The sequence below is a fragment of the Onychomys torridus genome, unplaced genomic scaffold, assembly GCF_903995425.1.
Source record: "Onychomys torridus unplaced genomic scaffold, mOncTor1.1, whole genome shotgun sequence".
Classification (NCBI taxonomy): domain Eukaryota; kingdom Metazoa; phylum Chordata; class Mammalia; order Rodentia; family Cricetidae; genus Onychomys; species Onychomys torridus.
The window spans coordinates 3226585-3240672 of NW_023414046.1; the positions used below are offsets into that span (position 1 = coordinate 3226585).

Genomic DNA, 14088 nt, shown 5'->3' on the forward strand with positions numbered 1-14088 from the left:
TCCTTTAAACTCAAGCATGTTGTTAAAAGGAAAATGAAAACTCCCTGTATCATACCAGAAGAAAGAGCCATCTTCTGACATGGGACAGGAGAAACACCAAATTAATTAAGGGACTATTCTATTACTAACCTCAATTCTTTGATTCTATTCTGATTCTTTAAACTTTTCTTAAAGTATGAATTTTATATCAAAATTTACAAGATATGTATATATATATATATATATATATATATATATATATATATATATTTCAAACTTTGTTAAGATAGTAATGGTCATATACAGTACTAATTAATTCTAGAGAAAAGGCTTCAATTAGCTGCCTATACATGTCTTTGTGTTCGAGTCTCTTTTCAGTTTTCTGCAGGAAATCATGGCCAGGCCTAACGTCAACTGAAATCTCCAGGAAGAAGATGGGGCCCCACAACGACAATTCCACGTGGAAAATAATATCACTAAGCTGACAAACATCATCTACAGATCAGCTTTGGACTACAAAGTGCTTAGAGCAATTCTGAGATGTCTAGCTGAGATAATCCAGTTTCAAAGACTACTTGAATAAGGACTTGAGATAAACCCTGAACTTTGGCATTATGGATAACAAAGAATATAGTTACCTTTCCTAAAATTTGACAATTAACCCAAAATTTTTCTTTTCAGAATAAAGATACCTTTGCTCATACCCAGCAGGAAGCAATTTAAGAATACAATGCCCACATTCCCAAAGGGGTGGTGTGGGGTGGCTGGTTTTTTGGTCTTTTTATGGGTTTTGGGTCTGGGATAGTTTTCATTGTTTAGGAGGGTTGGTTATAAGTTGTTGTTAAGGGTTAGAAAAAGGGTTAGGCAAAAGGTGCTTGTTAAAAAAAAAGAAAGAAAAAAGAAAAAGACAATTACTAGTTTTAAATACTTTACATTGGATTGGATTGTTTTATATTGTATACAAATTATTATTATTATTGAGATTGAGATTGTTAGAATATGCCATACACATATTTCTAATCTTGCTCGAGATATTGTATTTATACAATTCATTTAACAATGTAATGCAATTTGCTAATCCTTGAATATTAGTATTACCAACTATTAGGATATATAGAAATGAAAGTTAGTGGTTAAACATTACAATTGAACTTGTAGTCATATTAGGTGTGCTTTAGAGATCAAACAGATATATTTTAGATAGACAGGTCATCTTCAAACTCTTCAGAGATCTACAGAATATGGCATTTAAAATGTTTTAATAACTTAGGAATTTTTCTTTTTTGCTATGACTATGAGACATGTTGGCTCCTGGCAGTACCAATCTACTTCAGAGAAAATATGGGCATTGAAGAAACTGCATATGGAGTTAACTTTCATTGTGGCAAAAGTTAGCCACTGGACAACAAAGTATCCTCGAATCAACTGCTGACAAACAGGACAGACAGGACATGAAACAAAGGACTACCAATTCTTGCCAAAACAAGTGTGATTGTGGCTTTAACAAAAAGGCATCTTCTGAAGCCAGGACAATATGGCACCACCATCCCTGAAGTGAGTGGCCTTTGCAATCTGTAAAAGGTACCGTGCCCTTTTCTTCGAAGGCAGCTGAACAGGGAGTGGGCCAATGGCTTCTGATGTGCAATGGAACAGCAAAGGAAACAGTTATTCTTGAAGAATAACTAAGCTCACCCCTCTCAATAGTAGACTGGCATTTAATAGAGGGATGCAGAGAAGAACGGGATGCTGAGATGAAGCCATATATACACAGCCAAGAAAAATGGACAGCTGAATTGAAGAAAAAACATCAATAATTTCCAGAATTTAAAATCCTGAATCATGACATGACACTAATGGAATTCAGGTGTTTCTGGTACATGGACTGCTCTCACCAAATGTGAGGTCAAACTGTTGACCTTGTATACATCCTAGTTCACAAATGAGTCTGTCAGATATGCTAAGCCTATAGGCTGAAGGTGATGCCCCAACACTGTGGAGAAACCTTAGGTGACTGTCCAGGCAGCTGGCTGTTTCTGTCAACTCACATTATTTTTTTTGGAAGCTGCTTGCATGCACTTCCTGTTTTTATTATTTATTAGGTAGTATTTCCTCTTGGGTCTCTGAGGGAGTTGAAGATCAGTTAGTTATAGTTATAATTATCTTTGTTAAGGATTTCAGAAAAACATCACTAAGAGCTGTAAGTGTATAAATTTGAAAGACGTTATAAGACAGTTCCATTAGCAATATAAATTAGGATAGAAAGTGAATCAGGTACATTTTGAACTTACCAAAATAGGATAGATAATGGAATTATTTTCTCTGAATTTGTCAAATGCAAATGGACTAGACATTGTTTAGGTATTTATTGTTTGTATATATGGTATATATAGTTATTGTACTTTTGTATATAGTTTTTCTTATAACTTTTTCCTTTTTTTTCTTTTTATTAAAATAGAAAAGGGGAAATATAGTGATATTTTATTTGTATTGAAATGTGATTTTATTTGTATGTTAATAAAGTTGCCTTGAGGTCAGCACAAGCCAGAGCAGAAGCTGAGCGGTAGTGGTGCACACCTTTAATCCCAGCACTTGGGAGGCAGAGCTAGGTAGATCTCTGTGTGTTCAAGGACACAGCCAGCATGGCAGACACACACCTTTAATCTCAATACCAACCATAGAAGACCTGGAGGTCTGTACAAACAGGCAGTGATGAGGAGGTCATGTGGCTGGGTTTAGAACCAATGAGAAAAAAGAACAGAAAATCTATAAAAAAGATAGGAAACAGAGAGGTAGCTCTCTTGCGGAGAGGAAGGACAGCAGAAGCAGTGAAGGGTAAGGTTTTTCCGCTCTTGCTCTGACCTCATGGTTTTTAACTCTGCAATTGGTTCTGTGTTTCTTATTTAACAAGACGATTACATCTACACCTGGATACCAGACCAAAACCTGCTTCAGATCACACATGAAATCCAAGGGGAATATTGGGATGAAAATGTGGACAATGGTGGATGGGGAGAGGGTAACTGTCCACACTCCAGAGAGCTCCAGATGCAAGTGGAAGAACAAGGATTAGAAAGCATGGGTAAAGTTAAACTCCAGGAGCTTGTAACAGCCACACTCGCACAAAAAAAAAAAAAAAAAAAAAAGGATAATGAAAATATTCTACCAGAATAATACTCTTTAATCATTTTGACAGCCAAATTATGAGTGAAACCATCAGGATGTGCCTCAACTCATGTAAATGAGAATTCAGTGGCAGCACAACAGAATTTTGAGAGCCAGGATAAAAAATAAAGCTGTGGCCAGGTGGTGGTGCCACACACCTTTAATTCCAGCAATCGGGAGGCACAGGCAGGCAGATCTCTGTGAGTTCCAGCCTGAAAGGCACCAAAACTACACGGAGAAACCCTGTCTTGAAAAACCTAAATAAATAAATAAATAAATAAATAAATAAATAAATAAATAAATAAAGAAAGAAAGAAAGAAAGAAAGCTGTGGTGAATTTACAATATTTAAAATTTGATGCACATGGGATTCATGGTCAGTATCAGAATGGCAAGGAAAAAAATGGGCATAGCAACGCATGACTTTTCATGTCAAAAATCAAGACATTTTCCCATGGCACATTGCTTCATGACTCTTGCCCTATAATATACAGGCTGAGTAATACCAACTCTATCAGCAACAAATCAAAAATTCCTGCCCCAGTGAAAGGTACTGTGACTCAATTTTAGCAGTATTAAATATGGAAACTAAATATGCTCCAAGATATAAATTTGTCCATGTCTTCAATTGAAAAAGTCCATTTTCCATTTCATAGAAACTAAAAAAAAAAAAAAAGTCATTCTAGGATGAGATGAATATCCCATGGTTTTCGCTGCTTCCACTAGAACAAATCACTGATCCAGGACTTCTACTACAAAACCCAGAAGTGACATTTCCTCAACTAAAAACCTGCTTCTGAACAGATATATTTCTACATATCTGAACCTTCCATTCAAAGGTCACTATCATTTGTTTCAATATGAACTGTTTAAAGTAGATAAAGCTCAAAAAGCTATGTACAATTTTGGAGTTTTGGGACTCATGATTTGTAGTAGAAGTCCACAGCAGTTTACGCTGTTCCTCTCTTGCATAGTCTCTCAGACAGAGGCTTCCTCATCTCCCAGATCTATCATGTTCTTCTCACATTTAAGTTCTGTAACAATGTGCACCTATTTTCCAATTATCTTCTCCTATCCTTTAACACAATCAAAGACTAAGAATATACAACATTCATGGATATTTACCCATAGTCTAAAGTCAGCAGAGCATGGAATGATATTTTCAAAATCCTGAAAGAAAATAACTGTCAAATGTAGTATTTTATCCAGAAGAAATAACTGCTAGAATTGATAGTGAAGGAAGTGTATTTGAATGTGGTCAAAAATTAACACAGGCTTTTTCACTCAAGAACCTACTTAGATAATAAACACATAAAAATAAGCACAAAAGATTAAGACATAACCAGGTGGTGGTGGCATAATCCTTTAATCCCAGCACTTGTACCCAGAAGAAGGAAGAACTCTGTAAATTCAAGGCCATCCTGGTCTAGAATAGAGAGAATTCCAAGACAGGCAGGGCTACGCAGAGAAACCTTGTCTTTAAGAAATTAAATGAAGTAAAGAGAGAAAGAATCAAACATAAATTACCTGTGAAAACACAGGAGAGAGTACATTTTATTTAATGAATAAACGAATAGCAGAGAATTGGAAACGAACCCATCATGTACAACACAGGAAAGCACTGACCCTCAATAGGAATAGAGAGCAATATGAAAAATAATCTACCAGCCAAAACACCAGTAAGACCTTCTGGATTAAAAGCTCTAAGAAAAAGAATCAGTAAGAACAGAATTTCATCCACTAATCTTCAAAGGCCTTCACAATAAATGAATGAATGAGCCAGGCAGTGGTGGTGCACGCCTTTAATCCCAGCACTTGGGAGGCAGAGCCAGGCGGATCTCTGTGAGTTCGAGGCCAGCCTGGACTACCAAGTGAGTTCCAAGAAAAGGCACAAAGCTACACAAAGAAACCCTGTCTCAAAAAACCAAAAGATAAATGAATGAATTAATTAATAAGTAAATAAAGTCCTCAGTAGTAGTTGGAATAGATGAAACACATCTCAACACAATAAAGAATGTATTTCTCAATTTAGGTTTACAATCCACAAAGAAAATGTACTGACCTGAAACCATAACAAGACAAAGGCTTACATTCTTCCCAATTGTATTTATTATAGTTTTAACCTAATTGGAGGTGATGGACTGAGGATTGGTGGTTAGGAGCACTGGCTGTTCTTCCAGAGGACTGGAGTATTACAGCAACAACCAAAGGGCAGCTCATAAAACTCTCTGTAACTAGGTCCAGGGGATTGATTCCATGACCTCTTCTGGCTGCTGTGGGCATTGCACATGTGTGGTACACAGACATACATGCAAAACTAAGACCCATACACAGGTAACAAGAATAATAAAAGAACTAGCCACAAAAATTTGAAAGATACCAAGAAACAAAGAAATACAGTTGGAAAGGAAGACATTTAACTCAACCTTTTTAGTGATGGTGTGATTGCATATATATACCCTGAGAATACCACCAAAAAACTTTCTACTTGACAAAAGCCTTAGTAATATTGAAGAGTACCAAAATTTTAAAAAAAACAAACACAAATCCCCAGTTTTTTTCTTTTCCAGAGCTGAGGACTGAACCCAGGACCTTGTCTACCACTGAGCTAAATCCCCAACCCCAAATCCCCAGTTTTTATACACCAATAAAGAGCATGTTGAGAATAAATTTGGATAATATCCCATTGACTGTAGCTTCAAAGACTCCCAGAGTCCCCCTCACAAAATATTAATAAGAAATTCATACTCCTTAGCCTTGAGGGAATTACAAAATTGAACACAACTGATATTCCTTCTCATACTAGGAAGGATGGCTAACACAAAGAAAACAAATTAGTGGATCAAGAGATGGTGCAGTGGATTAGAGCAGTTATAGCTCTTCCAGAATACTTGGGTTCAAATCCCAATACTGATACCTGGGCTTATAACCACCTTTAACTTCCTTCCCAAGAGATCTAATGCCTTCATGTGACATTTGTTTGAAGGTCCTCCTATGTCTTGGAGGTTGTGACACACATAAAGAAGCCAGCGGTCTCTTTATGAGGCTATGAGACATTTTTGAAACATCTGTGCCTGTACTTACCCAGGAACAAGATAATCAAAACAAAGTAAATTTTAAAAGGTTGATGACTCAGTGGACTAGAGGAGTTGGTCACAGATCAGATTACAAGCCCCTTCCTAGTATACACTCAAGCAATTATGTGGCATATACAGCAACAAGGTTAAATTTGCTGACGTTACCTCTGCCCTACACAGATTTATATTGATGAGCAAAGAATGGAGTGGAAAGATGATAAAAGAATAAGATGTCAGAATCTCCCTTTCTTAGAAAAGTTAGCAGAGGCACTGTGATGTCATATGACCAAGGAAGAACAAAATGCCAAGATTATACATATAAATGAATTCTTTAAATTATAAACATTGTGGTATGCCAGAATTTAAATAACTGCAGCAGGTTTGGCCTGAGGATTTTTCTTGGGCACTCTGACTATTAAGAGTTAATAATACACTTCTTGGGACATGGCAATATTCCCAGGCTTGGCTGCAAATTTTGTTTTGGTCTATCATCCTTGAAGCAATCAGAGCTACCAGCCTGAGAACAGGCTGTCATATGCCTCTAGATTCTTAAAAATTGGGCTATAGGGTTAATGAGTAAAAATGATAACTTTATTAATGATTCAAAACTTGAGGGAAAATGGTTGGAAATGATAACTCTGCTCTGTCATAGTTTATTAATGGTAACTAAAAAATGAGCAAGAGAAAGTGAAACACAAGTCCATGTTTTGGAACCACATGAATCTATCCCTGTTTACTAAATTCTGTTTAAATAAAGAAGCACCCTGGTTCTTGGTCAGTCAGGCTATAAGATTCTTACCACCATCATGGCCTGGCTCACCTTTTTCCCTCACTAACTCCTTACATCCTTTGCTGGGGCCTGTATACTGCCAGGGATGGCTTCCAGTGGTCTACAGAATGTATACATTTATGAGCAAATGTTTCATAGAATGATAAAAAATATCCAGAATTTATAAAAAATTTAAAAAGTAAAAAAAATCACAAAGCAGATATATGATATTGTAATCAATAATAAACAAATGAATTGAACAGACCATGCTCAAAAGCAGTTGAAATAGCCAAAGTGTACATAGTACATGCTCCACACATTTAGTCACGATAAAAAAATGCTCATCTAGGGTTGGGGATTTAGCTCAGTGGTAGAGCGCTTCCTAGCAAGCACAAGGCCCTGGGTTCGATCCTCAGCTCCAAAAACAAACAAAAAAAATGCTCATCTAATGTTACACTGAGATCTCCTCTTTGCCTAGTCAGTGTCCACACTCAAGGTCCTAAACAATAATAAACCCTGGAGACAATACAGAAGAAGAAAACAGAGAAGCAGTGAGAACCCAACTCACTGCAGCCACCAGGGAAGTCAGCGCGCAGCTTCCAGAACGACCAAACAAGAAGCAGAAAGAAAAGCATAGAGAAGATGCTTGTCAAGTTTTTTAAGGAACTGAATATTAACCACAGAGAAAGAGACGCAGAGAGAGGAAGAGAGACATAAGAAATAGACAAAAATTAATAAAATGGTCTGTTTATATTTTCCTTCCGTGACTACTTGAAATGTGTAAGGATAATGTCCCCAAACCGAACATGAAAATAGAAGAGAGCTTCAAAAAAAGAATACCCTAATATCAAAATATATACTTTCAACAAAAGTGTTTACTTCACATGTAAGGATACAAAGTGTGAAGAGTGAAAAATACTGTTTTAAAGGATTTGCTGTGAAGAGGGTTGGTCATAATTATGGTAGGAGAGAGAAAAAGGCAAGTCTATAAACACACAAAGAAAATTAACAAGTGATCAAATGGTTCATTTGCCAGAAAGCTATGTGATCAATATGAATGCATTTCACCCGATAGTTTCCAAATACATGAAGCAGTCAATGACAGAAGTGTAGGACGCAAATAGTCAGTGATGACAGAAATTTCAGTGTCCACCGCTAAGAAAGATGACCATGAACAGCACAGACAATAATGTCTAGCAGGCCTGTAGAGAATCACCCACACAAGAGCGGGAGATGCCCAGTCTTCTCAGTTCCAACAGCATGCTCCAGTGTGCTCATGTCAGAACAGGTCAGTCTGGCCTGATTTTAATCCCAGTACTCAGAGGGAGGGGCAGGTGGACCTCTGAGGTCAAAGTAAGCCTGGTCTACAGTTCCAGAATAGCCAGGACTACACAGAGAAAGTGTCTTAAAAACCAAAAACCAAAAGAAAAAAACAAAAAAACAAGTCAAGACCAATGTTCAAAAAGTGTCTTTTCCAAAATCCTGGAATGCTGATATCAATAGTAAGAAAACAGAATCATAATTAATGAATACTGAATAATACATAAATGTATCTAGTTAATATATATTAAGTAATGTGCTTAACATAATTACTTGTCATATATATTTTTTTCTTTTTCCTAGGCACGTACTTGGGTAACCTTTAGGCTGATTGACCCAACGGGGCATTTACCCTCCAATCTTGTTTTCGTTATGCTTTAAAAAGAGCTTGTTCTTAAATAAATGAGTCCTTGCCTGAAAAAAATTTTTTTCTTTTTATTTTATCTTATATGTATGGGTATTTTGCTTACATGTACATCTGCGCACCACATGCATATCTTGTGCCTGTAGAGGCCAGAACAGTGTGAGGAAAGTTGTAGATGTTTGTGAGCCACCATGTGTGTGCAGAGAATCAAACCCATGTTTCCTAGAAGAGTAGCCAGTGTTCTTAACCTCTGAACCATCTTTCCAGCCACATAATATATAATATTTAGGTGGGCAGTGGTGGTGCACGCCTTTAATCCCAGAACTCGAGAGGCAGAGGCAAGTGGATCTCTGTGAGTTTGAGGCCAGCCTGGTCTAAAGAGTGAGTTCAAGGACAGCCAGGACTGTTTGACAGAGAAACCCTGCCTCAAAACACACACACACACACACACACACACACACACACACGTGTGTGTGTGTGTGTGTGTGTGTGTATGTATATATAAAAAATATTTTTTTTTGTTTTTTCGAGACAGAGTTTCTCTGAGTAGCTTTGGGCCTTTCCTGGAACTCACTCTGTAGCCCAGGTTGGCCTCGAACTCACAGAGATCCACCTGCCTCTGCCTCCTGAGTGCTGGGATTACAGGCATGCGCCACCACTGCCCAGCTATAAAAAATATTTAATTATATTTTAAATATACAATAATAATATAATTCATATAATACACTGACTCACTGCTAGCACGTTCTCATTCAAGCAAGGGAAGAAATATAAAAGGATGTTTGTCAGATCCTAAATACCAAAATCCTAGAAGCATTTCTTAAATATAAATAGAGAAATCTTCCTAAAGTTTGAAAATGAGAAAACACAAAGAATTGAAAAATTATGAGAGGAAGATCAACCTGGAAATGATTTCAAAATATATTAAAATTATAGCAATAGAAAACATTGAGAGTTGACATGAAGACAGAAGATGGGAAATTAACCGGAAGACAATGTAGATGGAGTTTAATGCTCTACACAGATATTGAGTAAATCTTATCAAAATCCTGCTGGCATTACTTTAGGAAATGGAGAGATTGAGCATAAAACATTGAGAATCTGAAGGAACTACAAAATGCACCAAATTCTTTTTTCTTTTAATTTTAATTTTTTGGTTTTTTGAGACAAGGCTTCTCTGTGTAACTACCCTGGCTGTCCTGGAACTCAATTTGTAGAGCAGGCTGACCTAAAACACACAGAGATCCACCTGCACTTGCTTCCCAAGTGCCGGGATTAGAAGCATGTGCCACCACCACCTGGCTAAAATGCTTCAAATTCTACGAGCAGAAACAACCCAAAAGGCATCCATTGTTCTAACTAAACTTTATATTAAAATTATAATACTGAAAACATTTAATATTGATAAGAAGACATGATGTTAATGAGTGATGTTATTGGCACAAGCACAGTGTCACTCACATGAAAAGCCAAACTAAATTATATTTGCCTCTGAGTATTAATTCTTACATAGAGTCTTCTAATACCTACAATAGGAATATTCTGAGATTATGCTCAGTGGAATTCTCTAGAACCATTTTGAATTAAATAGTGTCTGGTGAAATCAAACTCATGCTCTGTTTCTGTCACTGAAGCCCTTCCCTACTTCTTCCTCAGTCCCTCTTACACACCTGGATCCCTGGCTCCTGTCTCCTCTCTCTCCACTGTCCACGGCTCATTTTTCTGATTCACAGGTGAGCAGATCTTGTTCAGCAGTGTAAGACTTGCATAGGAGAAAAAGATTCTTCAGAAAGCACCTGGAGTTTTCATGGAACAAAAATAAATGATGTGAAACACCTGCCAAAGGATAAACATGAAGCAGAAAAAATCTCTCTCTCTCTCTCTGTCTCTCTCTCTCTCTGTCTCTCTCTCCCTCTCTCTCTCTCTCTCTCTCTCTCTCTCTCACACACACACACACACACACACACACACACACACACACATTTCTCTTTCTCTGAGGATTTCACTTTACTCTGTGAGATGTGAGACTCATTCACACACAGCTCACACACATGCAGAGTAGTTTTCCCAGGAACCCTGAGGAGGAGCAAGGGAGACTGCAAGAACACCATTCTCACCCTGAGAATCCAGACTGCTGCAGTTCTCCAACAGGAGATCTCTGTAAAAAACAAAAAACAAAAAACAAAAAACCTCTGTGACCAAGATCTAGGCATTCCCATTCCTCCTATAAGAAGTCCATAGTGCAGGGCAGTGGTGGCACACACCTTTAATCCCAGCACTCAGGAGGCAGAGGCAGGTGGATCTCTGTGAGTTCGAGGCTACCCTAGGCTACAGAGTGAGTTCCAGGAAAGGCCCAAAGCTACTCAGAGAAACCCTGTCTTGAAAAACAAAAACAAACAAACAAACAAACAAACAAAAAGCCCACAATCACAGCACTGAATATCAACAAACTGTGAAATAAAATATAACAGTTTGGCCACATGTACATGGACAGAATGCTTTTCTTCAACCAAGGGAACATTTTCTGATACAGGTGAGTGATCATAATTATTCAAAAGATGATTTCTAAAATTTTGTTTCATGAATTTGCTACTATAAAATGTTGTGGCCCTGATATACGCTCACAGCATGTATTCTGCACTTGCCTGGACCTAAGATGTAACGTGAGAACACAGCATTAGAAGACACATTTCTGAATGCTGTATCCACATCCTAGACTGCATATATCTCAGAAAATTAATGGGCAGTGAAAACTTTGCTTAGTAAATGTTAGTGTTTTCAGCCATAACTGGAGCCCTGATAGAGTATATTTTATGATTCAATCAAATCTGCACTGGTTCCTCACGTGATTACACTCTACAAAGCTCTTTGATATTGTCTATTCCTGGGAGCAAAAGGCATTCTCTTGAACAACCACGTGGTGAAACACAAGAGTTAGAAAGCGTGGATGAATTTAAATTCCAGGACTATTGAAACTGCCTCAATAGCAAAGAGAATCCTGTTTGCAAACAACGGACAATGCAAATGCTCTCCTGGATTATTTTGTGAATCATTATGACAAAATTCTGGGAACAGTAAGAGAAGTGAAAATACCGCGAAAAGACCCACCTCACAGGATCTCAACCTTACCGGAAAGATACTCACAATAGAGTTTTGAAAGCTGTGTCCTTCTGGGCAGCCTCCGCGGGCACACCCGGTCCTTCCCTCCCGCGTCCCAGCCCCGCAGCTCCTCTGACCTGGGAGGTTCCAGGGCCGCCGGGCTGCGGTTCCCGCCACTGCGCTGTGACTGTGACTTTCCCAGGCCGCCCGCGCGGAGACTGCGGCTCCGGGAGATTTCAGGTCCCCCGTATACCCGGCCGGGTCTTTAGTACCCAGTTCCAGATCACGGGGCTTTTGGTGTCCAACATGGAATGTGGAATTTCCTTTCCCTTCAGCCTGGTTCCTTGGAGGGCCTCCTCCTTGTCTGGCCCAATAGACCCCGCTTCCTGTTATGTGATTTCTCTAAACTCGCCTACCGCAGGCTCTTTAGTTTTCCAAGTTCACCCTGCTCTTCCCCCCCCCCCCCCTCGCCAACTCCAGTAATTGACAGGTGTCCCCGCCCTTCTAGACCCGTCCCTCCCACTGGGTCTCAGGCTGCCTTCCACACAGCTCCAGCTGTCAGCTGCCCTGGACCCGCTCTGCACAGCCTCCCCACATGCTTGCTGCCAGCCTGGACCAGAACTGGATCTAGGAGGACGCTGCACCCGGGTATCTGATCCCGACCCTGGATTCTGAAACTTTCGGATATAAGTTACCCTGTGTCTCGAGCAAGAAGGAAGATGCACATAGTAAGTATAACAAAAATTATATTTTAACGCTGAGGGTCTTCCTACAATGTTCACACTCAAGGCGGCTCACCTGTGCGACGTATCTTAGCTGAATGTGGGGTCCAGTCTCTAACATAGTCTGATTCGAGGGTCAGGATCCTAGGGAGACTCTCCAGACGCTGGGCAGATCAAGGTGGCCTCTCTCCAGATGTTCAGAGCACAGCATTGCTCTTGGTCTTTGCTTAAATACTGTCCAGTACGGGTCATGGGTTCTGTGTGTCTGGTTATCCTGGGTGAGTAATGTCAATAGTTCTGGTTGTCAGGTGCAGCCTTGGGAAGTGGAAGGAGGAGGCAGAGAGAGCTGCCAGATGCTACCATGACAAGCGAGATGTAAGGTACAGGTAAGCCACGAGCCACGTGGCAAGTTATAGATTAATAGAAATGGGTTAATTTAAGACAGAAGTAGATAAGAAGAAGCCTGCCAAGGCCATACAGTTTATAAGTAATGTAAGCATCTGTGTGTTTATTTTATAAGTGGGCTGTGGGACTGACAGGGCTCGGTGGGGGCTGGAGAGAAGGTCTCCAGCTACAACATGGTGATGTTATGGATATCCTAACTTAGAGACAAGTTTGTCTTCCAGGAAGAATACTGAAGGTGCTTTTATGGAAAACACAGAAAATTCAATTTGAAAATTCAGGGGTGAGTGTAGAAGCTTGTGGCTGTCCAAGATGCATAAAATAAGTGATGTAAATGGGCACAGCCTTAAACAACTCAGTTACACCATCCCTGTAGTGGGTAGCCATCCCAGCCTTGGCCTGGAAGTTCCAACCCCCATTGAGGCTTCGGTAATGGTCACGCCCACAAGGCGGGGCTGAGGGAGGAAGCTGAAGACCCAGGATGGAGAGGAGAGCTCTCTCTTGGTTCAGGGACCTCTGGGAGAATGGAAGAACATGGGTCTTCAGCTTCCTCCCTCAGCCCCGCCTTGTGGGCGTGACCATTACCGAAGCCTCAATGGGGGTTGGAACTTCCAGGCCAAGGCTGGGATGGCTACCCACTACACATCCCATTTATGGCTCTGGGAATATTGATTGAGGAAGAGGGGGTGGAAAGGAAATAAGAAAAGAAAGATGGGGAAAGGCTATAACATACCATTCTCCAGACTCCACACAATTCATAATCAATAAATCAGAGCAACTGTACTAACCTGCCCTGGATTCACTCAAGACCAGCCCTAGCCACAATCAGTCTAGGAATGGGAGAGGCTCACAGGGCCCCACCCCGAACCTCTCAACTGTGACTATGGATAGACTTTAGGAGAAGGGGAATCACTGTCTTTAGTTGTGTCTCTTCTGCTGAGGCCACCAAGTTGCATCATATAGCTCCAAAATCACATTCTCACAGATGGCCATGGTTAATCTTAGTAGATTACAAACAAGTGAATAAAAATGTTCAAAGGAGAGAGTTAGGAAATGAGGTAGAGAGAGATGTGGAGAGAAAGGGAGGGAGATAGAGATAAGGATATATATGGGTCAAGATATATATGAGTGAGGGATCAAAGTGTACACTAAGCAAGGCATATCATGTGAAATGGCAAGGAGATAATAATAAAAG

The 14088-nt window shown here is 39.6% G+C and overlaps 1 long non-coding RNA gene across 1 annotated transcript; it reads right to left on the reverse strand.

Moving 5' to 3' along the window:
• Positions 1–10346: 10346 nt before the first annotated feature.
• On the reverse strand, positions 10347–12199 carry LOC118576643. Its single transcript, XR_004943965.1, has 3 exons — positions 11815–12199; positions 10788–10828; positions 10347–10466 (listed from the first exon to the last, which is right to left on the reverse strand). It is a non-coding gene; the product is annotated as an uncharacterized LOC118576643 (long non-coding RNA).
• Between the last annotated feature and the right edge of the window lie 1889 nt (positions 12200–14088).